Here is a 26,749-nt window from a genome sequence, read left to right on the forward strand (position 1 = left end):
TAATATCAAAAAGCCAAATACACTCTTGAATGCATTAAGGTAAAACATTACACATTCTTGAATGATTTAATGAAACTTACACACATTTCATTGGAATAAATGATCCTCAAACAAACTCTTGAATGCCTTAATGAATGAACAAGTTTTTCATTGGAATGCATGTGTAGAGTAATCAAACACAATCTTGAGTGCCTTAAGGAAATTAACATGCTTTCATTGGAATAAATGCTTAGATAGTGAATATACTCTTGAATGCCTAAGGTCAAAGAAACTTGCTCTAAAATATTTGGATTTGGTGCTTAAAATGAATTCACTTAATTTTGAATGACTTAAATGAATTTATTTATTTTTAGCATTTTTCTTATGTTGAAGATGATCGATTTTATTTATGTTGATGATTCCTTTCTTTTATTATATTGACAATGTTGTCAAGTTGAAAAGAACAATGCATGCTTAAACACGAGTGTCTTCAAAGTAGATAGAAAATCTAAGCTTCATTAGGAAAGAACAAGTGTCTTTTACAACTCGAAGCCACTTATGTATTCTCTCCTCTTGTGCCTGCACATGATCTTAAGTGCACAAAAAATAAGTGGTCTTGTTTATATTTTTTAGGGGGCCTTCTTGGGGATTTTATCATCCCTTGGGATGACCTCAACTCGAGCATTCTGGTAGAGTATAAGAATCAATGGGTGAATCAAAAAACACCTCTCTTGAAAGAAATTTTTTGTCACTCTTTGCTAAGCCCTAAAGAACTTTATACCTTTGGGAAGTGAAGGTGGAGATTTGGGTTACCGTCTCCTCCTAGTTGTGTGGCACTATTTTCTTTTATCTACAAATTTGGGCCTCACATACCTTGCGTATATTGATGATACCCTCTAGATAATCTTTGTACATTCTAGTGGTAGCCTTATTAGGATTGTTGATGTGTCCAGTGTGATTGATTGTTTAAACATTCAAAACTAATACCAAACATCAAAAAAGTTCAAAAATGAGTGAAATGGTTGTAAGTGGGTCCTTTTGACCTATGGTTATTTTCATGAGTTCTTATATTTGGTCTAGCATTTGAAATTCATTAGGTCTCTTAGTCATAAGCTTATTTGCAAAATTTTCATACTTGGTCGTGTAATTGGGTTTGTTTTGTTCCTTGCATGACTGATAAAGTCAAACCTAAGAAAGTGAAATTATCCAAGCTATTTTCCTACAAGTAAAGGAAAACCTAGCACATAGTGATAAACAATTCTGATACGCTATCAAAGACATCAAGAAAGAAGAAGCTAAACAAGACCATTAAGATAGAATCTTATACAATGGTAAAATTCAAAATTGGTCTGCCTTCCTTGGAGTAAAATTGAGATTTTTGTTTCCAGTGAGAGAAGATTGAGCTATCCACATAGTGAACATATCACCCTCATTTTCCACATCAACCCATTTTCAAAATTTCTTGTCTTGCATGTGCAAAATTTCCTCCAGAGAGCTTGATCATTTGAACCTTAATCTTTTGGCCTAAGAACATCTTAGTCACAAAAATTTGAGATTACAACACTAGACCTTTATCCATAAGAAAACATTTATTATATATGCACTCACTCATTTGGGATCACAAGTCCATATCTAAATAGTGAGTAATCTATTTGGTGTCCTATCTTTCCCAAAGATCACTTGTCCATCTTTGGTAGGAGAAATATTTTTTTATATCCTACATCACACTTGGTTTGCCAAATCAACAAAGCCTTTTGTTTACATTTAGTTTTTTGCCCCCTTTTATTATATAAGGTTCAATTACTCTCTCACATTTTCTTTTTCTTCCACAACCTTCCACCCATTGGTTTGGTCACAATTGTATGGTACAAACATGATCTGACAAGTTCATATTTAACCCTATCTCTCATTTGTTGGAATCACTAAGACAACAAAAGATGGACAATCCTTTTCCTCCACAAGTAGCCTCATTGGGGAGCACATTTCCCCTAGTAAAAACTTTGGTATGCTTCGCTCAAAATCCACACAAGAACTAGAGAATCCTTTTTGATACACCACTCTAGGTAATAATTCATATGATGATGAAGAAGTGTACCAAGATGAAGATCCCATTGACAATAATAATATCCCTAGTGATGTCAAAAAATTTCTTGTAGATCCATAAAACTTGGAAATGTTGGAAAAGCCCATTATGGAAAACAAGACTAAGATCTTCCTAAACCTAGTTAAAGATGGTGTTAATGTCCCTACAAGTTTTGATGGAGGATTTTGTTTAGGAAAATTACCAAGGATGGTTGTCTTGTGTTGAAAACTTCACACATAGCCCAAACATCTAGTAAGGGAAAAGAACCTATGGTGAGAAATAATTCCATACCTACATCAAGTGTTTCAACACAACCTATGTTCTAATTAAGTGCGGAACATATTCAACAAATCATTAGTGCTATGCCCAACACTACTACATATGCTAGTATTCTACAATCAACCTTGACAAGTCCAATTGTAGGATGCTTAAACATTGGCCAAATATCTACACAACATATGGTAATTCCAACACAACTGATATATTCCTCTTATTTATGAATTCCAACAAGTATAAAGAAAAAATCTATGCCAATTCCTATAAGTACATATCAATACATTGGCCAAAGTGGAGCACTACCACTTTTACCACGTCAAAATACATTTGAAAATTTGTACAACTTTGGAGGTGGGTTCATCAATTCCCAACAATCACAAATGCAACCAAACCTAGATCTAGTCTATTAGTTGCATGCACTTTGAAATTTGGTCCATAACATGAGAAACTTTGGGGTGGAGGATTTCTCTTTTGAGGAAATTTGTCCCTTTCCATTTGACTAGCCATTAACATGATATCATTTCCACCAAACTTTGAGATTCCTAAATTTAACAAATACATGGGAGAAACATGTCCTATCACACATCTCAAGGAATTTTCCATCTTATGTCAAGAAGTAGCCTATAGTGAGGATTATCTTAAGAGGCTTTTCACACAAAATCTTGGAGGTCTTTCACTTGAATGGCTAATGAACTTACCCAAAGGTTCCATTACTTTCTTCAATCATTTGATAGGAAATTTTGTAGCACAATGGTCTTACAACATTTAACATCATGCCTCATTGAGTGATTTGTGCAATATGAAACAATGAAACAGTAAAACATTTGCCAACTTTCTACAATAGTGGAGGCATCTTGCTAATTGCATGCCATAAAAAAATTGAGGATTCCCACCTTGTGGACATATTTATCAAGAATTTAATACTAGAGATGTCTTTCCAAATGAAGATGGCTTATCCTAAAGACTTTGCCACATTAGTCAAGAAAGAAAAGAACATTGAAAATGGACTCTTAGACAAGGGTTCCATTAAACATTATAGCTCTTCATCTTCAAAAAATGATACGAACAACAATAGAAAACCCAAATTTTGGTCCAAACAAAAAGGTGTTACTCATGATGGTGTCACCAATTTTAGAAGTTTACCAATTTCAAAAGTGTACAAAACCTCCAAGGTGGAAATAACAACAACAATAAAACTAATCATAACCAAAACAACAACAATCCAAATCATGATAGTCAAAATCAAAATAACAATTAGAACAACCAACTATCTCATAATCAAATGCAATTTTTTCCTTGTAACAACAACAATTCCAACAACAATTACAACCATGACTATGATTGAAATAGGAAATTCACTAACTTTCATGAACCCTTGGATGCCATATTCCAAAAACTAGTGCATCACAATTTGATGGTATTCCCCAACACACGACCCTTTGATGAAAATCAGCCCAAATTAAAATGGTATAAGGGAAAATGAGTATTGAAAATACCACTACATCAAAGGACATGACACAAACAAGTGTATGAAACTCAAAGTCTTCATTGAAAAACTTGTCGATGATGGGGAAATTGAGGTTGAAGGAGGACGACCCTCTAAAAATGTAAACTGAAGATATTTCAAAAGCCATTCCTTGACCACACCAATGACAATAAATACAATACAAATAATGTAAACTAAGCTTCCACATCAAATGCACTCCACTATGACTATTATACTAACCACATATTAGGATTTGACTCCTTATGTGGTAAAATAGAAATGAATGATATATGTGGTTTTGACTCCATGTGTAGCTACATTGAAGAAGTGGACACTCATGTAAATACCCTTGTCCTACAAGTAGCTGATTATGATGCAACCACTCGGTGGGGAAGAATTACTTTGCAAGCTACCACTCCCAACCCCACTAATTTGTTAGTTCCACATGAACCTATTGTACCATCCACTTCACAAAGACCCACTTTTTGCTATGATGTATTATCCCGGTTAGGGAAGACTCCTATACAAATATACATTCGAGAACTTCTCACCACATCACCCATCCATAAAGAGATTTTGGAGACTGCCCTTGTAGAGTCTCATGTGCTCAAAAACATTAATGCATCCCAATTCACTACCATGATTATAAATCTTGCCGCACAAAAACACCTTATCTTCATAGATAAAGATTTCCAAGGCCCTAATTGACACCATAATTTGTCACTTCATATTGAAGTCCTTATACAATGACATAAAATAAAATGAGTCCTTATAGATAATGGATTAGATTTGAACCTTTGTACATTGAAGATGATCTATTTCTTGGGGCTTCCACAAGACCTCCTAGATATCAATAAAAGGATCACAATCAAAGCATATGATGAAAGAGAAAGAGAATCAAAAGGAGTTATCATGCTACCTCTAAAGGTTGGGCTAGCTGTAATAAATAATGAATGCCATGTCCTAGATTTGGACTTGTCATATAAAATCTTGCTTGGTTGACCTTGGATACATACACTCAAAGTGGTACCATCTACATATCATCAATGCTTGAAATTTCCATACCAAGGAAGGGAGGTCACAATTAATGGCAATCCTTTACCTTTTTCTTTTTGTAAGAGATTGGAGGGTGCTCGAACCAATTTTTGTCTAGTTAGTGAGTTTGCTAAGGTTATACCTAGACCTCTCACAATAATAGAATTACCTTCTACAATAGTACTAGAGTTAGCTAATGTTGATTCCAATTCTTGTAAAGGAAAATAGAAGGTTGAAGATATTAAGGTCAATGTTACAGTAAAGAAGGTAACTTTTGTTGACCAAGGAATGGAAGAGTATAAGTTTGAAAATGCCTTGTGTGTGAGACAACTACCACTCTCCCCTAGATCCTTTGGAAAACCTTATGAAGTACCACCTTCTACAAATAAGGATAGTATGTATGTTAATAAGACAATATTTGAACATTAGGGTTCACTTAGTGATGAACACATGGAGTCTAATATCTTACATTGGCTATATTTTGACAGAAAAGATGATCCTATAGAATTCCTTAAAGATAAGTATGTCAAGGTTCCTCCCATCATTGAAAAAATGGGATATCATGGTACCAACCTTGGACCTAAAGAATATGGAATTAGACAACCCCTTGAGGCTAATAGCTATCCTAGAGGATGTGGTTTGGGTTCCATTAAACCTAAGTTGTCCTTTGCTAACAACTATTGTATGGTTGAACCTAACTCTAAGACTAAAGAGGAGGAATTCTTCAAAGTACTCTTCCAATACATTGAGTATGACCTAGATAATTATGTCCATGCCATTACCATAGCTGACCTTTCATCTACCAGCTTACCCCTCACCAACCCTAACATGATAGATTGGGACCTTCAAGTCACACCACCAGCTCTTGATATCTGTAACTCTGATGAAACACTGATGGTACTCTTTGGCCTTAAGAATCTCCAAGATTACTAACATGAGATCCAATACAATGAGTAAGCCTACTTTGCTAGCCAAGTCAACTCTCTTAGTCACAAAAGTGAAAAAGAAAAGAAAAATAGAAAAATAGAGGAAACATCCTATAGTGAAAACTCTTTTGGATAAAGAAAAATAAAAAATAAAGGGAACATCTTTTGGTGAAAACCTCCTAGAGGCGCCAAAAGAGGGAGAGACTAACTTGTCATTTAGATCTTTACCACCATAATAGTTATCTATATTGAATGAGGACACAATTCCAGTTAACTTGGGTATGGTAGATAATCCAAAAATCACCTACATTGCATCTACCTTAAGTCCCAAAGAGAAAAAGGTGATGACTAAGTTCCTACAAAAAATAAAAATCAATTTTGCGTGGACATACAAAGACCTGCCTAGTTTAGACATAGATTTGGTTGTGCATCACATAGCAGTAGATCTAAAGATTAAACTTGTGAAATGAAAGTTGTGCAAGATGCATCCTAAGTTAGAACTTTTGGTCAAAGAAAAACTACAAGAAATTCTAGAGAAAAAATTCATCCAACCTATTGATTATTCTAAGTGGGTTTCCAAAATTGTTCTTGTAGGTAAAGCATTTGGGGGCATATGCATTTGTTCAGACTTTTGAGATTTATATCTCACATGTCCTAAGGATGATTTTCCACTTCCTAAAATAGACATCATAGTGGATTTGACTGCCAAACATGAAATGTCATCTTTAATGGATGGTTTCTCTGGCTACAACTAGATCAAAATTGTAGAATAAAATCAACATAAAATGACATTTACTACCCCATGGGGAACCTTTTGTTACCAAGTCATGCCTTTTCGTTTGAAAAATGTCAGTGCCACCTATCAACATGCAATGACTACAAACTTCCATGATCTTCTACATGTCATAATGAAGGACTATGTTGATGACATTCAAGAAAAATCTAAGACATGTGATTCCTACATTGATGCGCTCACCACCATTTTTGAAATGTTGGAAAAATATAAAGTGCACCTAAATCCAAAGAAGTGTATTTTTGGGGTCAAATTAGGAAAGTTTTTGAGATACATACTCTCAAGAAGAGGCATTGAGGTAGATCCTACCAAAGTGAAAGCGATCATGGAAATGCCTCCACCTATTACATTGAAATAACTCCACAATTTTTAGGGAAGGTTATATAATCCATTATACCATTTGTGTCCTAGTTAGCAGATAAGGTTCATCCACTCCAACATTTTCTTTGAAAAGACACTAAGTTTCAATGGGATTGCCTATGTTAGAAAGCATTTGAGCAAGTTAAGGTATACTTGGCTAATCCACTAGTTCTAGTCCCTCCAATTGTAGGATAACCATTGATTCTATACATTTCTACCACTTTAGTTGCCTTAGGTGCTCTTTTGGCATAACTAGATGACACAGGTAATGAGCAAGCCATATACTATCTCAATCACACATTAGTTGGCTATGAGTTGAACTACACTACTATTGAGTGAGCTTGTTTGGTGGTAGTCTTTTAAACACAAAAAATACACCATTATATTCTTAATCACACTACACATATCATCGCCATGATAGATCCACTCGAATATTTTCTATCAAAAGCTTCCCTCATTGGTTGAGCTGAAAAATGGGTCTTGATTTTAAGTAAACTTGACATTTTCTATAAGGATCGCAAGGCAATTAAGGGACAATTCATTGTAGAGCAGCTTGCTAAATCTCCCCTTCAAGGAGACCATCCTACTATAGAAAATTTTCTAGATGACACAATTATGACTATTACCCCTAGTACACAATGGAAGCTATTTTTTGATGGTTCCTTTACACGAAAGGGATTGGGGGTAGGAATTTTGTTTGTTACACTGCAAGGAGACCTCATTCCTAAGTCTTATAAAATTTCATTCCCTTGCACAAAAATTATAGTTGAGTATGAAGGATTGGTAACAGGGCTCTATCAAGCTATCAAATGGAATATTAAGAGCATTCTTGTCTTTGGAGACTCTCAATTGTTCATTAGACAAGTCATAGATGAATACCAAATAAAGGATGAAAAGTTGTCGCCATATCACCAGATTGTTGAAGATATTAAACAACACTTCATTGAGATAGTCTTTCAAAAGATACTAAGGGCTAATAACAAAGTAGTAGATGTCATGGCCACCATTGCCTCCATGATCGGCATGCCTGAGTATAGTCCTAAGTTTAAGTTTCTTGTTGAGAATCTTTTTCTTCCTGCTTATGAGCAACCCAAATTAGAGTTGTGTGAGATTGTTGGTCTTGAGTCTCCATGGTGCTCTAACATTTTTTCCTACTTCTATCAAAAAATGATCCCCATAGCCCTTTCCATGAACCAAAGAAAAACCTTCATCCATTGCACTATCTAATACACTATCCTAGGTGATACTCTTTTCTGAAAACACTTTGATGGAACCCTTCACTGATGTCTTAGTTTAGATGAAGATGTTACATATTGTACCCCCACCAAATATTTAAATTTTAAATACTTGTCCGCCCAACAATCACTTCTTGGTTTAATGTTATTTTAAATCATCCCAAGAATATCAAAAAAAATTAAATGATGAAACCTTAGGATATTCCTTATTTCCTAGGTTTATTCCTGTAGGCTCGTAGCTTCCTCGTGATCAGATCAAGTGATATCTATGGCTGGTGATATTACACTATGGGAAGTTGCACGGAGGATACACATAGTGAAATAGCACCTTTTGGTCGCATGTCAGGTGGGTCCTCTCTTTCCTTATTGTTTATCTTGCACTAAATTTTGCTAGATCAACAGTGGGCACCATTCACGGTGGGTGCTATGGCGCTATCAAAAAATCTATGTTCCTCATCATTAGTGACATAGCACCCAGACAGAAAGTGTTACTACGACAACATCAAAAGGAAGGTGGGTCCCAAGTATGCCTCATCGAATATCAATGATGAAATTTGGCACACATTGGCAGTTGGTCATTTTTTCATTGGCTAAGATATGACTATGTAGAATGTGGGTCCTACTTCACTTGGCAAACCACAAACGAGGACTTGTCAGATAGGTTGGCACGTGATCAGTTTCTATTGGTTGGCATAATGATAGGTTAGATCTATTTTCCTGACCCTTTGATCAATCTAAATCAACGGTGGGTGCTATCTCACTATGGGAAGCTGCGTGGAAATTATCCATAGTGACATAGCACCTTGATGACATGTGGCATAGATGATGTAATGGGCTTGCCCTTCTCCAAAGAAATATTATGGCTCATCCTCGGTGGTAGTTGTTAGGTGGGTCATAGTACCGTAGGGACATTTCATTGGTCCATTCAACTAACTCAATGTGCAGTTGTACAAATTCGTTAATCACCACAGATCTAAGAAAATTGACGGTAGGCGCTATCGTGCTATGGGAAGTTGTACAAAGGATACCCATAGCGGCATAGCACCATCGTGCCACATGGATAAATGGGGCTAGGTCTCACCAAGATGAGGATGCTAGGTTGTGCCAAGTGGTTGCCAAGTGGATTCATAAACCAAAAACTTTATGGAGGCAAGCACAATATTATGAGGATCTTCCATGATCGTTGATCTCGTGGAGATCAATGGTGGGTGCTATCTCGCTATGAAAAGTTGTGAGAATATTACCCATAGCAACATAAAACCTCAACAAAATATAGCAAGGTGGGGCTGAGTGTTATGAAATTGCAAGTATGGTACTAGTTTGGGCCGAGTTTGATGTCAGATGTCCTGAGTTGGTTCATGGGCCCAGAAGTTTTAAAGTTAGAGTGCAATAATATGACAAGTCTTCATGATTGTTGGATCAAGGAAGATCAACGGTTGGTGCTATCTTACGATGGAAAGTTGCACATTGTTTTGCTATAGAAACATAGCACCTTAGTGAACATGTCCCAGTGGGTTTGGTGGAGGTAGTAATGGTTAGATGAACTGGCAGTTAATGTGACCATCACAGTTGGAGTTTGAGAAGATGGCATGGTTAGTAATGAAAGGGGTGGTCAACTCGGGAAGACCTTGCTAGGTGGCAGAAAGGAAAGAGGTCATTGGTCCATGTGGTGCATTCTAGTGCCAAGGTTATATTGACTTGTTGACTCTACTGATTCATGCATAAAAAATGATGAGAAATTGAGGTTTTACACGCATCTGATCTTATGATCGATTCCAACCACCAGAAGTGAATGTGAAGCATGCAAAGACACTCTACCACCCTGATCCAACCTATTTACCTAGTCAGAGCACAATTATGGCACTATTTCTATCTTCTAAAGGCATTATTTGACATAGAGGGTCAAATATCATTATTTCTAGATTTGTATCCAGATCAAATTTTCTTCATGATTGTTCTCTATAGGACTTAATGGCAGGTTGTTGCAAAGTAATCACAGTTGGAGGACATTTTGGTTATGCCTGAGCTATAAATTCAATTTTTGTGAATTTTGTAGAGTTGACCTTTCTCTATTTTCTCTATTACTACTCTACAGATTCTTAGTGTAAATTCCCCTATGCCTCTGAACTACATGATTTTCTGTCTTATCTCTTTCAGCCATTGGTTCGAAAGTGCAAGAACTCTTTGCCTCTTACTGGTGTTTTGCAGAGATGTATGATATGCATGACTATATCTCCTTGGGCTATGAATGATAGTATAAGAAAATCTCTCTTTCCTTGTGTCATTCATCTTGGTCTTCTAATCTGCATGTGATTATTAGATTAAAGCAAGTCTGAATGTCTATATCCTTAGTTTCATTCTAGTTCAAAAGTGCATATATGGGCATAGATTGGTCTGAACACTCTATTTTGGTGCATCACCTTTTTAGATTAGATTAGGTAGATTTTTTTTCATGCTCTCCTTCTCCCTTTTCCTCTCCAAGAGTAGTTAGGTGCATCCTGATAGTAAGAGGAAGCCGACCTTCTCCGGAGACTCAACCTCACAGTTCAAGTCCCACTGCTTGGAGGTTGTTTCCATGTTTCACTAGGTTGTCCTCATGCATAGGCTTTGGACAAGGGTGCAAACCTAAGTGACAACATTTTTTGGCATGCCTGGTTGGACTACTTTTCAAAAAATTTCAAGCCTACTAGTGTTAAAAGGGAATATTTCAAGATCAATATTGAGGAGATAGTGCTGGCTTTGATGTTTAAGCCTTCAGGAGGCTCATTCTTCAAAGTACTTGGTGACTATGAGCTTCAAATACATATCTGGTTCCAGACCAAAGTTGTAGTGATTCATGCCCATAGCTGAAACAAGGCCATCTTCTAAAGGTAAGTTTCAATATCAAGAGCTTTCATTTTCAAACCCTAGAAGAAGGAAGACTAGAATATCTTTATCAGCGGTTAGGAGTGCAATAGTAACAAATACACCTACAAGATCTATCTCTACTCCTCCTACTGTTAGATCTCAGCCTAGACTACCATCAATACATATCAATAGATCACTTGTCTATATGGTGTTTCCTAGAGCTCATACTTTTGCCACCTTTAATGGTGGGAGCCCTCTCTTATTAGCCCAAAGACATGACATACCAGTAGATTCCCTCAAAAGTATACCAGAGTTTACTGGTGAAACTTCTATCTCTCCATCAAAACACATTCAAGAGGTTGCAAATGTCTACAATATCCATGGTATTATAGAGGATAATGTTGCAGTTAGGCTCCTCCTCTGTATATGAGTAATGTTAGTATGCTAATAGAAACCAAATTTAAATAAAGCTTCTACAAACTAAACAAAATTCATAAACTTCAAGATAAACTAAGATGAGCTCTCAATTGAGAATATGAGCCATTAATGGGCTCTCTCAATAAGAAGCTCTCTTGTTGAGTGGCTTTGTCTAAATAGATAGGATGTATGCTCAAGCTTATGCTTCAAAAATGGCTTCAAATGGAGTTGGAATTTGGGTGCGAGTGTATGGTTTTGATGTAAAATGGCTTCTTAAAATGACATTATGACTTTACTTCATGGATTGTGTTCAAATGGCTTGGGAGAGGATTCCTTAAATAGGAAAAGGGCTTGAGGGATCAAGGGCTAGGATGCAAGGATGGGAAAAAGCTCATGGAGGGCTTAGATTGCATGAGAGGAGAGCAGATGGATTGTGCTTCTTTACAACCAATCAGGGAGTGACACATGTCACAGGGTGAGAGAATGGAGGAAAGGGCAAGGATGAGTCAACAAAGGAGGCTCAAGAGATAAAATCTTCATAAAGACCCTCCATAAGTGCTTTGTAAGAACATTTATGACTTTGTGGGCTTTATAAAGTTTTGTGGTTGAAGATATTTGTGAGAGATACCATGAAATTCAAATTTGAGGGTTTAGGGGGGTTTTAAGCTTGCTTAGGGTTGTAAAAATGATTAGAGGAAGGGTTAGAGATGGCTTAGGACTAGGCAAGTGGATGGCAAGTGGATTGCAATTATTGAGGGTGGGTGAAGGAGGAGATATTTGTTAACTTTGGCTTGGGTTAGTAAGTCTTAACCCATTTTTAGGGAATGTGACAAGGTTAGGAGGGGATTAGGATTAGGGTTAAAGACATCTTCTAGAAGAGTCTAGGCTTTGGATGAGGATGAAGACTTTTTAGAAGAGTCTAGAACTTCCTAGGATAAGATTTTATGAAATAAATAAAGTTTTATTTATTTCAAGGGTTTGGGTTGAGGAGATATTTATTAAAATATTTTAATAAACATGAGGATTAATATTTAATCTTGATTAAATATTTTGAGTTGGGATTAGGGGTAGGAAATGATGGGATTAGCCTTTAATCAAAATTAAAGAAGGATTAGAAGATTTTGGAAGAGGTTAGTGGTCTTAAGGAAATTGGCCAAGTTTTGGGCCAAAAATAAATTTTTTATTTATTTTAGTATTTTTGGTCAATTTATTAATTAAATAATTAATAAATAAGGAAATAATGTTTAAATAAGATTTAAACATTTTTGGGAGGGATTCCTTAATTAAATATTTTTAATTAAGATAAAGGGATTTAATGGCATAAAAATTAATTAATTAATTAATGATGATGTCATCAGGGATTTTTTCAAAAAATAAAAATATTATTTTCTAAAGGATTTTCAGGTGTCTACAGCCTCATCCTTGAAAGGAAAAGCATTACAATGATATAGATGTTTAGCTCATGGTTCTATAACAGATTGGGATGGATTAGGAGCAAGATTGTGCAAACATTTTGAGGATAAAAGTGACTATTTGTCACTTTTAGAGTAGTTGACTACTATAAAAAGAGCCCCCCATGAATGTATGATTGATTTTAATTATAGATTTCAAAATACATGGGATAGAATACCTACTTCAGTGAAGCCTACCCTTGGTAATGCCTTTTTGCATTACCTTAGAGCGTTTAACAGTGATATTGCCACTACAATCCAAACTATGGGAGGAGATACCTTGCCTAATGCTTATGACATAGCAATAAAATCAAAGAATATCCTAATACAAGGAGGTAAGCTAGCTCCAAGGCCTCCTATGCCTTTCTTCCTTGATGTTCCAAATCATCAACCAGCAATGGCGCCTCTCCCCACAACTTCTACATCACAATCCCTTACTCCAGTCCCTCAACCTTCCACATCCTCAAATGTGATAGATGAAATCAAAGAGATGATGCAATCTTTGATGCAGAACATGGATAAAAGAGAAAATAACCTAGAGAAAAGAATGTAAGATTTATGGGAAGAAGCTGGAGGATAACTCCTCTATGATGCATAAAGTAAGCAACAAGGTGATGACTTTAGAAAGATAGCAAGCTCAAGGTAGTAAGCCTCATCAATTGCAATATCAAACTCCAAGCAGTGGTAGGCCTCCAAATCCTAATCATTGGAACAATTCTTTTGATCAGAGTAGGCAGGGTGGCCATGCTTTAACCTCAAATGTAAACCAAAGTTGGGCCATAGTCCCTCAAAACATTATGGCTCAAGATCAAGATTTTTGTCCTTCCTGTAACTACTCCTATGCCTATTGTATGTGTCAAAAGGCTGAATCTTATTTGGCTTTGACCATCCAAGAGCCTACCATACAACCATCATACCAGGAAGGACAATTTAAGAATGCCTCAGATATTCAAAGACATGGTGATTGCTCTTTTATGAATCATTAGATGGAGGAGCATTGTAATGTAAACCAGGATTCCATTGCTCATAACACTAGAAGCAAAAGAAGAGCTATGGAAGATGCTATCCCTCCTCCCAAGTAGGCCTCAACTTCAAGTGTTATGTCTCATGAGCAAGAAGCAAATAATCAATCAAGTGCCTTTTAGTAGCAAAGGCAAAATCATGGCAGAAAGGATGCAAGTGATCCTCATGTTATTCCATCTCAACCTCATACGATTGTAGCTCCCAAGGCTTCTACCAAAGCACCTACTATGCCATTCAGTGTGGCAGAGAAAATGAAAAAGACTAATGTGAATATCTCCATGTGGGATGTTGTTGCTACTATACCCATGCAAAAGAGGTTGCTACAACAAGAATTGGAAAGAATTGAACCAAAAGATTAGACACTCAGCATGGAAAGTGCCACAAGCCTAGTATAACCATCAAGTGAGGTAGAAACAAGTAAAAAGGTTAGACCTTCTCCATTTTATGTTTCTCTAATTATAGGGGCCAAACTAGTCCATAATTGCATGATTGATTTAGGGGCTAGCAGTTCAGTGATGCCTAGGTGTGTTGCTGATGCTTTGGGAATGAAATATGAGCCCATTGTTAGGGATGTATTATAGTTGGATGGTAGTACTACCAAGACTATAGGGATCCTTAGGAATGTGGAGATGGCCTTACATGCATGCCCTAGTTGTACTATAACCCAACATATCTCTGTTGCTGAGGTCAAGCTATATTTTTCCATTTGCCTATCAAGAGACTTTACTGCCCAAATAGGTGGTTTCATATCCTCTGATTGGTCATAAATGTCTTTTAAAATGAGATATGGAGAAAATGCTTCAATTAGAGCAGAGCCTCAAGCCCTCCATCATACTAAATCTTACACCCTTAATCCCATCAACATGAATTGCCCTATCCTAGAGATGGACGAGAATGGCATAGTGAATGAGCCCACTACTTCCCTAGCAAAGATACCTAATTTTTTCTTGGATGACTGGGCTAACACATATCAATTTGATCCTATGATAGAAACCCTTGAGAAAGGTCTTAGTACATATTGTATATTGGAGAAAGATGCTCTAGTTCCCAATCTTGTGGGTACTAAAGAAGATATGAGTGGGTTATGGAGTATGTACTTTGATGGATCAAGGAATAAGGTTGGGTCAGGGGTTGGTGTGATGCTAATTTCTCCTGCACAAGTAAGGTACTACTTCTCCTTTAGGCTCCAATTTAGTTGCACTAATAATGTAGCCGAGTATGAATCCTTGATTCAAGGTCTCCTACTTGCTCAAAAAAGAGGAATCCAAGCCTTAAGGGTGTATGGAGACAATGAGTTGGTGGTTAATAAAGTGAGAAATCAGAATACCACCAAGAATGGTTTACTTAAGTCTTATAAAAATAGGGTATGGGATTTGCTTGAAGGTTTCAATGCATTTAATATTCAAAGCATCCCTAGAAAAGAAAACAGACATGCTGATAGACTTGCAGCAATAGGTGCATCTTATGATGTGCTAGGGAATGTTGAGGAGGAGAAGAAGCAACAAATTAGAGTGGTAGTAAGGACTTGCCATCCTTGGTAACAAAATCCATTGGCAAGTGTTTGAGTTTGATGAGAAAATTTTTAGCTTCTTGTAGAATGAAGCAAAGTTTTCAAGCAGAAATCAGTAGAGACTGCAGGATCAGTATGGTGATTAGATCATTAATCTTAGTTCTAACAAGCAGCCTAAAGGTCTCATTACTCTAGAGAGTGTTTTTAATCTTGATGATCAAGCAAGAGGTAGGGCCATGAACCTAGCTACTGATGAGGATGACTACACTCCAGTCATGGTTACTGATGGAAAATCCTTGAACATGGGGAAGGTATGTTCTGAAATTGAACAAGAAAATTTTATTCATCTATGTCAAGAATTTAATGATATATTTTCTTGGACATATGATGATTTAAAGGGTTTTGACCCAAGGTTGTTTTAGAATACCATAGATTTAACTAATGATGTAAAACCACTAAGACAAAAACAGAGACCAGTGAATCCCAAGATTGAACCCCTAATGAGAAAAGAGCTATCCAAGTTGATTGAGGCCAACATAATTTTCCCTATCAAACACTCATCATGGGTAGCAAACCTTGTCCCTGTTAGGAAGAAGAATCGGGAAATTAGATTGTGTGTGGATTTTAGGGACCTTAACCAAGCTTCCCTTAAAGATCACCATCCTCTCCCTTCTATGGAGAAGATTTTGTCCAAGGTCAGTGGTTCAAAGAGATTTTCATTTCTTGATGGATTTTTTGGCTACAATCAAGTGATAGTTAAAGAGTTTGATAGGTACAAGACTACATTTACCACTAAATGGGGTACCTATGTTTATTGTAAGATGCCATTTGGGCTAACCAATGCAGGTGCTACATTTTAGAAAGCAATGGAGATGGCCTTCAAAGGATTGACTGACAAGTTTGTCTTAGTTTACCTTGATGATATCACTATGTATTCAAAGGATGTAGAAGATCATTTTGATCATCTAAGGTAGGTATTCCTAAGATGCAAAGAGTTTGGGGTTTCCCTTAACCCAAGCAAGTGTGTCTCTGCTACTAACCAAGGAAAATTATTAGGACATATTGTATCTGAGGATGGCTTAACCATTGATCTAGAGAGGAGAAAAGAAATACTTGCCCTCCCTCTTACTAAACACAAGAAAGGGCTGCAAAGTTTCTTAGGTAGGATAAATTTTGTTAGAAGATTTATCCCTAATCTTGCTACCATGGTGAAACCTCTTACAACCATGCTCAAGAAAGGTATGGTCTTTACATGGACCAAGGAAGGGAAGGAAAGTTTTGAAGAGATCAAGATAGCCATAGCCTCAGCCCCTACTCTCATGAATCCAAATTTTGAGAAAGATTTCATCCGTTATACCCTAGGTGGTGAGTCAAACATTTTTGCTGTCCTGACTCAAAGAAATGATAAAGGTGACAAGTAGCCCATAAATTTCTTTAGTAAAGGGCTTAAAGAATATGAAGATAAATACAACTATATAGAGAAGCAAGCCCTTGTAGTCATCAGAGCTTTAAATAAATTTAGACACCTCCTGTCTCATAATAAGATTCATTTGTTAGTACCCCATGCCAGTGTCAAGGATTTCCTTTTGAGCAAAGACATTAGTGAGAAAAGAGCTAGTTGGATTACTAAAGTGATGGAGTATGATATTGACATTCAGATTATCAAGCTGGTAAAAGGGAAAGGATTGTGTTAATAGATGTTATCATCTTAAGAACCTGATGAGGAAGTTGCTATGATACTGACAGAGCAACAAGAGGTAAGAATTAGCAACCCAAGGAGTTGGATGAATGATATGATGAATTTCTTATTAGACAATGGATATCCTCAAGGATTAGATAGAACTAAAAGGAGACAGTATTGATTACAGTCAATTCCTTATGTCATAGTTGATAGTGTCCTCTTTAGAAAATATTTTAATGGAGCCCTATTAATATGCCTTGATACAGACCAAGCTGAAAGAATGATCAAAGAACTTCATGATGGTCTTGATGGTGGCCACTTCTCAGCAAGGACAACTACAATGAAGATCATGAGGGCTGTTTATTACTGTCCATCTCTATTTCATGATTGTCATAAGTATGTGAAAAAGTGTGAAAAATGTGCCTTCTTCTCTAGCAAACAAAGAATTGCAGCTCTTCCCCTTCATCCTATTCAGGTGGACCAACCTTTTGCCTAATGGGGATTGGATTTCATAGGCCCTATCAATCCTCCTTCTAATTTAGGTCACAAATGGATTCTAGCTGCTATAGATTACTTCACTAGATGGACAGAGGTAGTTGTATTGAAGGATGCCACATAATCTTCAATTGTTGAGTTCCTTGATGGAATTGTGACCAGGTTTGGTGCCCCTTCAACCATTATTTCAAATAATGTAAAGTCTTTTGTTGGAGCTCAGATTTGTGCATGGGCAGTGGATCATAATATCTATTTGAGCACATCCTCAAACTACTATCCTTAGGGTAATGGTTTGGCTGAGTCCTCCAACAAGAACCTAATCAGAATAATGAAAAGGACAATAGAAGATAACCAGAGCTGTTGGCATAAAAAAGTGAAGACTGCACTGTGGGCTGACAGAATAATGCCTAAAAGGTCAATAGGGAATTCACCATTTGTGTTAGTCTATGGCAGAGAAGCAAGGCTTCCAATTTCATTGGAGTTCCCATCCCTAGAGCTAGCTCATTAGTTGGAGTTGATTGAAGATGATGCCGTGACAGTAAGAATGGAAGAGCTAATGGAACTGGAAGAGAAGAGAAATAAAACCATGCAGACCCTAGAGACACACCAGCAGTAGGTAAAAAAGAGTTTTGATAGGAAGACTAGGGTCAGAATCTTTAGGGAGGGAGATTTGGTTCTGAAATGGGATGCAAATAGGGCAAAATTGGGAAGACACTCAAAGTTTGATGCATTATGGAGTTGTCCCTATTTGATTGTCAGTTGCAAGCAGGCCAATGCTTTCCAATTAAGTAGGCCTAGTGGTGAAATTTTGTACATCTCGATCAATGGGATTTATCTCAAACCATGCTTTTGATGAAGGTTGAAGGTTCCTTATACATAGTTAGCTTAGTTTTGTTTCCAATTTGTTCCCTTCTTTTCCAAGAAGTGCACAAGCACAGGATTGTCTCTGTGAGATAGCCAATTTTCTCAAAGTTTTGTGGTTGTAGAAAGGAGGTTTTGGTCTCTGGTTCCAGTTGCAGAGACAGGGGTTTCAGGGTTTTCCTCTCAGAGGTAGGGTTAGGGTTTCATAGTGTATACAGGATCCACATCTTTTTGGCTCTATAGCCTAATGGATGCATGAGGTCACTAGTCTATGTATAGTAGGCTAACATCCCCTGTGAGTTGCCAAAAATGTTACATATTGTGCCCAATGCCAAATATTTGAATTTTAAATACTTTCCCACCCAATGGTCACTTCCCGGTTTAATGTTATTTTAAATCATCCCAGGAATATCGAAACAAATTAAATGATGAAACCTTAGGATATTCCTTATTTCCTAGGTTTATTCTTGTAGGCTCACAACTTCCTCATCATCAGATCAAGTGATATCTACGGCTAGCACTATCACACTATGGGAAGTTGCATGAAGGATACGCATAGTGACATAGCACCTTTTGGCTGCATGTTAGGTGGGTCCTCCCTTTCCTAATTGTTTCTCTGGCATTGAATTTTGCTAGATCCATGGTGGGTGCTATGGCACTATCAAAAAATCTATGTTCCTTGCTGTTAGCGACATAGTGCCCAGATAGAAAGTGTTACTGCAACGACATCAAAAGGAAGGTGAGTCCCAAGTATGCCTCGTTGGATATCAGTGATGAAATTCGGCACACATTGACAGTTGGTCATTTTTTCATTGGCTAAGGTATGACTGTGTAGAATGTGGGTTCTGCTTCACTTGGCAGACCACAAACGAGGACTTGTCAGATAGGTTGGCACGTGGTCAATTTCTATTGGTTGGCATACTGATAGGTTAGATATGTTTTTCTCACCCTTGGATCAATCTAAATCAATGATGGGCACTATCTCGCTATGGGATGCTGCAAGGAAATTATTCATAGCAACATAGTGCCTCAGCGATGCATGGAACAGATGACGTAATGGGCCTGCCCTTCTCCAAAGAAATATTATGGCTCATCCTTGGTGGAAGTTGTCAGGTGGGTCATAGTACAGTGGGGATGTTTCATTGGTCCATTCAGCTAACTCAGTGTGTGGTTGTACAAATTTGTTGATCACCATAGATCTAAGTAAATCTACGATAGGCGCTATCACACTATGGGAAGTTGTACGAAGGATACCCATAGTGGCATAGCGCCATTGTGCCATGTGGATTAGTGGGGCCAAGTCTCGCCAAGATGAGGATGCTAGGTTGTGCCAGGTGGCTGCAAAGTGGATTCATAGACCATAAAATTTATGGAGGCAAGCACAGTATTATGAGTATCTTCCACGATCGTTGATCTCATGGAGATCAATGGTGGGCGCTATCTTGCTATGGAAAGATGTGAGAATATTACCCATAGCGACATAGTACCTTAGTGACATATAGCAGGGTGGGGCTGACTGTTATGAAATTGTAGAGATGGTACTAGTTCGAGCTGAGTCGGATGTCAGGTGTCCTGAGTTGGTTCATGGGCCCAGAAGTTTTAAAGTTAGAGCACAGTAATATGGCAAGTCTTCATGATTGTTAGATCAAGGAAGATCAATGGTTGGCACTATCTCACTATGGAAAGTTGCATGTTGTTTTTCCATAGTGAAATATTGCCTCATGACATGTATCCTAGTGGGTCCGGTAGAGGCAGTAATGGTTAGACATGCTAGCAGGTAATATGACCATCACAGTTGGAGTTTGAGAAGATGGCACAGTTAGTAATGAAATGGGTGGTCAACTCGAGAAGACCTTGCGAGGTGGCAGAAAAGAAAGAGGTTGTTGGTCCACGTGGCTCATTTCAGTGCCAGGGTTATATTGACTCGTTGACTCTGTTGATTCATGCACCAAAAATATGAGAAATTGAGGTTTTACACGCATCTGATCTTATGATCAATTCCAACCACCAGAAGTGAATATGAAGCATGCAGAGACACTTTACCACCTTGATCCAACCTATCTACCTGGTTAGAGCACAGTTATGGTGCCATTTCTATCTTCTCAAGGAATTATTTGACATAGAGGGTCAGATATCATTGGGTCTAGATTTGTATCCAGATCAGATTTTATTCATGATTATTCTCTGTAGGACTTAATGGCAGGTTGTTGCGAAGTAATCACAGTTGGAGGATATCCTAGTTATGCCTGAGCTATAAAGGCAATTTTTGTGAATTTTTAGAGTTGACCTTTCTCTATTTTCTCTGTTACTTCTCTATAGATTCTTAATGTAAATTCCTTTGTGCCTCTGAACTACATGATTTTCTGTCTTATCTCTTTCAGCCATTGGTTCAAAAGTACAAGAATTCTTTGCCTCTTACTGGTGTTTTGTAGAGATCTATGATCTGCATGACTGTATCTCCTTGGCCTATGAATGATAATATAAGCAAATCTATCTTTCCTTGTGTCATTCATCTTGGTCTTTTGATCTGTATGTGATTATTATATTAAAGCAAGTCTAAATGTGTATATCCTTAGTTTCATTCTGGTTCAAAAGTGCATATATGGGCAGAGATTGGTCTGAACGCTCTATTTTGGTGCATCACCTCTTTAGATTAGATTAGGTAGATTTTCTTTCATGCTCTCCTTCTCCCTTTTCCTCTCCAAGAGTAGTTAGGTGCATCCTGATAGTAAGAGGAAGCCAGCCTTCTCTAGAGACTCAACCTCACAGTTCAAGTCCCACAGCTTGGAGGTTGTTTCCATGTTTCACTAGGTTGTCCTCATGCATAGGCTTTGGACAAGGGTACAAACCTAAGTGACAACAGAAGCCTAAAAATTTTTAGAAGAGGTTCACCATGGAATTTGTGGTGTCTATTTTGGTGGCCTTACATTAGCAAAAAAAATCCTCATAATGGGTTACTATTGGCCTACTATGGAAGTGGATGTCTATCATTTTGTGAAAATATGTGTTCCTTGTTAGCAACATGGCAATTTGATACATGCCCCTACCTAAGACCTTTAACCCACCATCACACCATGGCCCTTTTCTCACTGGGGATTTGATCTTTTTGGTCAAATATATCAAAATTCTATTGTCACCACTGAGTACTTCACAAAGTGGGTCGAGGCTATCCTATTAACCTACACTATAGAAAATAGGTTTTGAAGTTCATCTTGAACTACATTATCTGTTACTTTGGTATACCTCAAGACACCATGACTGATAATGGAACTCCTTTCAAAAATTAGGAAGTTGCCATATTGTGTAGGAAATTTAGAATCACCCAACATTTTGTCATCAAATAATTTTGTAATGCCCCGCTCGGAGATCCTTGGAAACAAGGATGAAAAACAAGTTAGAACAATTTTTTTTTACAAGTGTAAGTGCACATGATACAACCTACACAAACCAAAAGATCACAATGGAAGACTGAAAGACAACCAAGCACCAACGGATCTCCAAACACCACTACCAACAAGAACACAACCACGAAAACCACAAAGACCTACCAAGCTAAAAGACATAAGCTGACTCTTGGAAACTTGCTAAGTCTGAAATCCTAAAGCCCTGAAGTTTGGCTAAGTTTGAATTTTTGAAGCCCTAATTTTTCCTAAAATCTACACCTTAGCTCATAGAGGTCTGAAACCCATCTCAAATGAATCGTCGCATATATTAAAATGTATCTTAAGTATAAGGAATTAAATATAACGATATATTTTAAACCCCGAAGGACAACAATAGAAACCCAAAAACTAAATTTCAAAGGAAACCTCCTGAATTCAAAATGCAACAACATAGGCTTACAGAACACCCAAAAGGGTATCTAGATCAACTCTCAAAATGATCGAAACACTAAAAAAAATTCTTGTTGTTGGCACGCGTAGGTTTTAACCATAAGGTGTGTGACACTTTTTACTAAGGGAGGGTGACACTTCTCCCTTACTGCATGTGACACTTCTCAAGAAGGCGTGTGATACTGAAAAAGTATTGCGCGACATTTCTCATGAAGTCGTGTGACACTCTTCCAGTGTCATACGACACTTCTCCAGTAATGTGTGTGACACTTTATAGTATCATACGACATTATTTCTATGGGCATGCGATACTTTATCAGTGTCACACAATGCTAAACAAATGTTGCCCATAGAAAATAAAAACACTTAAGAAAACTCAAAAAAGGGAAAAAATGAAAAAAGAACCTCCACACCGGGGAGTACCGAATCCACATCTCGAGGCCAGAACACTCGAACTAGAATTGAGTAACTGAAATACAGAAAATGAAATCTAACCATCTATCAAACAAGAAAGTGAAAGTACAGAAAGGAAACATCACATTCAACTGAAATAAACATTGCAATAACCTAGATAACATTGCAATGAGCAAAAATAACCAACTAAGTATGCGGTTCCTCCCAACCGTCAATGGCATCATAGGACCATCGTGGGCCCTAGCCATCTCCCGCACATAACATCCCAAGCCATTGATCAAATCATTGGTGCTATCATAATAGGGACATCACTACTAAACATGCTACAATGTAAGTAAATAAAATCTAACATGCTAGTAGTAGGCATAAGATAAAACTGTAATCAGATAACATCATCTACTACATGCTAATCATCATAATGAGGAATGTGTTAAAACTAACATCATCTAAATATGATAACATCATAATGAGAGCATAAATCACAAGAAGCATACTTCGTATACCGAAGTACCAAGTGACACATCCAGCTACAGTCATACTAGGAAAATAGACTGTATCTGTACACCGGTCCCTAGCAGTGGTGAGGATAGCTACGCCTCCCAACCACGTGGCACCTATAGGTCCACACCCGCCATGCTGATGGAGATAGTGATCCAACCGCAAACACAAAAAAACACAACAACCATGGCTAACACTCAAGCCAAGCAGTATGATGACTGAAACCAAGACATAGACAATGCATAAACTACAGATCCTAGTCAGAACCTCAATGGGTTTACTATGTAGGGGCTGACATCATGGAGAGTCACTTGGCATCGACAAGCCTAAGCTCAGATCGTGTGTCCTCAAACTTAATTGGGTGCTCACACATTGTGTCCTCGAACTTAATCGGGTGCTCACACATTTTATTATCTTAAATTTTATTACCTCCCAGTGTTTTCTTTAATTATCACTTATATAAAACTTCCTTTGCCAACCCATGACATCATGATCGTCAAGCTGCAAAATAGAAGCCCCCTCCATATGCTACCCTACCCTACCATGCTCATCCAATGATGAGTGCCTGTAGGCATGCAAATTCCCAACCCAACCCCAATGATCATAACTTTCAAAAGTGCTACGGAAGGTCGGGGCTCGCAAGACATTCGACTATGTACACGCACGTACTCGTGTGTGGCACACCACCATCACGAAGATCAAATAAAAGGACTGGAAGAGATCACAAAGCAAAAAGTCCCTCAAGTGTAAACAAAATTGAGAGGACGGATGGAACACGCATCCCAATGCAAAAAAAGATGCAAAAGTGGTCTAATTGGTATCCAAACAGATCACCCAAGTCCACAAACCACAATGTGCCAAGAAAACTTGATAAAACAGGCCAGCACGCAAAATGAGGTAAAAACCCCAAATTTTGGGAAAATTCCAAAATTAAAACCCATTTGGCCCTTGGGTTCAAAAACCCCAAAAATCCAAAAATAAATGAAAACGGACACCGTATGCAAAAATGGCCAGCATAACGGCCCAAAAACCCAAAACCCCATTTCAAAGACAGGGAAAAACGTTCATACCCAACCAATCGGGCAGAACTAGCAACCAGAAACAGAGGGGAACACTAGTTCTCAGCCTCCTAACATATTGCTACAAGAAACAGAAGCTGAAACAGAGCAAAAACTATAAAATGGGAAAACCCTACCTGAAGGAAAAAGAGGCAGAAACTGAAACTCGCACAATAAAATAAATCACCTGCCAAAACAATTGAAAACGACGGCAAAGCATAAACTCCTCGAGCCGAATCCAACGAGACCAACCTCGTGTAGATCCCATGCTCACAGCTCCCAGAACGAACAAAACAAGAATCCTTTAGAAGAGGATTTCCAAATTTGCTCTACAATTCTATTTTCAAATTGTGAAAATTGATTTATGAAATCACTTCGAACAAAACAAGAATCCTTTAGAAGAGGATTTCCAAATTTGCTCTACAATTCTATTTTCAAATTGTGAAAATTGATTTATGAAATCACTTTTAGAATACTTATTCACTTTTTGGGTGAATAGTCAATTCTGGAAAATAGCTAGCTGGAGTAGTTAAACTCCGAATTGACCCAAATGAAAATAGGTTATTATCCGCAATGAGATTTCACCTAAGGCAAAGTTGCTAGAAATTAAATTTGAAAAGATTAAAATCTGAAAACCCCAAAAACATAGAAAAACACTTAACACTTTTGCGAGAAATGCGAACTTCTAAATGCACAGACACACTCACTGGTCTAATCACATAATGCAAATGAGTTCAGATTTACTAATCACCAAAAGGTTTTGATCTAAACAATAACAAGAAGGGTACATCGACCATATAGGAACGACATGGGTAAATATGAATAGCTGAATCACTAACTCCATGTGCCACTGCCAGGGATATAATTCCAGCACACTAAAACACATGATCAAGTGCAATGGAAAATAATATCATAGTCGAAGCAACATGTATTAAAATAACTATTTAATCCATTTACATCACTCACATTCGTAGAAAGTGTGAAGATACAAGAATGAAGTAAATAACCAAAGCATAGAATCCATCTCATAACATAATCAACAGATAGGTCCAATACATCATATAACTAGATATCATCATATATCTACTGTCATCTCAAAATGGCATCCACATGCAAATGTGATAAACTGAACAGTATAGCAGTAAAGCATCTATGGTATTGAATCCAAGTATAACATCCGACCCTCGGGTCATCATAAGGTACAAAATAATAAGAGTATCAAGTATCTCTCGAATCAAAATAGACAAGACATAGACTGCAAACATGAGAGGCACTACAACTTTCCCCAAGGCAATGGCTAAGCTAAAGCAACCAATAAACCCCTTTCCTAAAGAAAACCATTGATGCTTGTGGTTGTGATTGGCACCTCCAAATTACTCTTTCCCTTTGGACCTACCACACCTGCATCCATACACCCATAGGAAACACTCCATTTTCCCTTGATTATAGTTTTGAAGCTGTCATACCCATCAAAATTGAGCTCCCTTCCCTCAGAATCTCTCTCAAGAATTTTATGTCCAAAGAAGAATATTGAGTTGCTCACTTGCAAGAGCTAAAAATCCTCAATAAGAGATGCCTAAATACCCTAAACCATCTTTTCATGTATCAAAATCACCTTTAGCTTCAATTTCACAAAAAATTCAAACATCAAGAATTTGAGGTTGGTGACTTAGTTTTGTAGCATAACATGAGGAACCTCTTGAACCATGAAAAGAAAGGAAAATTCAAAGCTAATTGGCTTGGTCCATTTATCATTATAGCCAAAAATGGTTTTGGGGCATATTAGATTGCCACTTCAGAGGGAGATCTACTTCCAGAGCTTATAAATATACAACATCTCAAGAGGTTCTATGTTTGAGTCTTACAGTTCCTGTATAGTGTTTTTATAGTTCCACAAAAAAAAAAAAAAAAAATTGGAAATAAAAAAACTCCAAAACCATTTGTAAAATGTTCCTGAAGAAATGACTAAAAAGAAGAAAAAGTTCTTGAAAAATTTTGTAAGGTCCATTATCTATAAGGCTCATCTCACTTCACTCCATTCCCCCATTGCATCCCATCTTTGTGTAGAAGTCCTATCTGACTTGCACTTTTCATGCATCCAATAAAAGACCTCTTATCTATGAGGCATCACTTCACTCCCATTTTTCAAAAGACCTCTAGTTTGCAAGGATTTTCCTCGTTGAGTTTTTTTCCCAATCCCATTACACTGCTTTTTCCCACAATAGTGACCACAACAAAAACCTAAACAAAATCACCATTTGTGACTTAATAATTCAAGAACTTGTTCTTTTCACAGCCCTTGCCAACAAATATTTGTGACAACAAACATCTGACAAATAATTCATATGATGAATCCTTCCTACACATGGCACTACAACCTTCACTTTTGAGACTTAACAGTCTTGGTAGGAACGGTGGACTAAATGACTACTTGGTCATGCAGTCCCTTTTGGTTGATTTTATTTTGTGTGTTAGTAGTAGCCTTTTA

Source organism: Cupressus sempervirens, chromosome 5 (assembly GCF_028749045.1).
Source record: "Cupressus sempervirens isolate cs-2001-9-10 chromosome 5, ASM2874904v1, whole genome shotgun sequence".
Lineage (NCBI taxonomy): Eukaryota > Viridiplantae > Streptophyta > Pinopsida > Cupressales > Cupressaceae > Cupressus > Cupressus sempervirens.